Genomic DNA, 927 nt, shown 5'->3' on the forward strand with positions numbered 1-927 from the left:
AAGCCTGCTTCTCCCTCTCCCACTCCCCCTGCCTGTGTTCCCTCTCTCGCTGTGTCTCTCTCTCTCAAATAAATAAATAAAATCTTAATAAAATAAAATAAAATAAAAATTTTAAATGGGCAAAAGATGTGAAAGACATTAGGAACAGACATAACATTTCATAAGGAAATGAAAATTAAGAACACAATTAGGGGGGCGCCTGGGTGGCTCAGTCGGTGAAGCATCTGCCTTCGGCTCAGGTCATGATCCCAGGTACTGGGATCGAATCCTGCATCGGGCTCCTTGCTCAGTGGGGTCTGCTTCTCCTTTTCCCTCTGCAGCTCCCCCAGCTTATGCTCTCTCTCACTCACACTCTCTTAAATGAATAAATAAGATCTTTTAAAAAATAAAATCTTTTTTTAAAAAAGAGTATTACGTGTTGAAGAATGTGGAGCAACTGGAACTTTCCTGTGTCGCTAGCAGAAACGAGAAATGGTGCACCATGCTGGAAGATATTTTGGCAGTTTCTTAAAAAGTGAAATGTGCACCTACTGTGTGACCCGGCCATTCCATTCCTAGGTATTTACCCAAGAGAAACAGTCTGTGTCCACATGAAGACTTGTCCACAAGACTTTTTTGTAGCCCAAAGCTGCAAACATGGAGACATCCATCCCAAGTGAACAGACGGGCGGATTGTGGTTCGTCTGGGCTGTGGAAGCCACTCAGCAGCAAAGAGCAACAGGCGATGGATGCGCACGGCGGCGTGGATGGTCGCGAGATGCTTAGGCTGAGCGGAAACCCCAGACCAAAAGGAGTCCCCCGCTGCATGAGTCCACGTCTGTAAAATCCTAGAAAGGCAAGGTAATCTCTAGGGACAGAAAATAGATCAGTGCTTTCTAGGGACAGGGGGCTGGCGAGGGGCAGGAGGCAACATTGGGGGGGTCATAA

Source organism: Callorhinus ursinus, unplaced genomic scaffold (genome assembly GCF_003265705.2).
Source record: "Callorhinus ursinus isolate GAN/ISIS: 27379988/994484 unplaced genomic scaffold, GSC_fseal_2.0 scaffold68, whole genome shotgun sequence".
Taxonomy (NCBI): domain Eukaryota; kingdom Metazoa; phylum Chordata; class Mammalia; order Carnivora; family Otariidae; genus Callorhinus; species Callorhinus ursinus.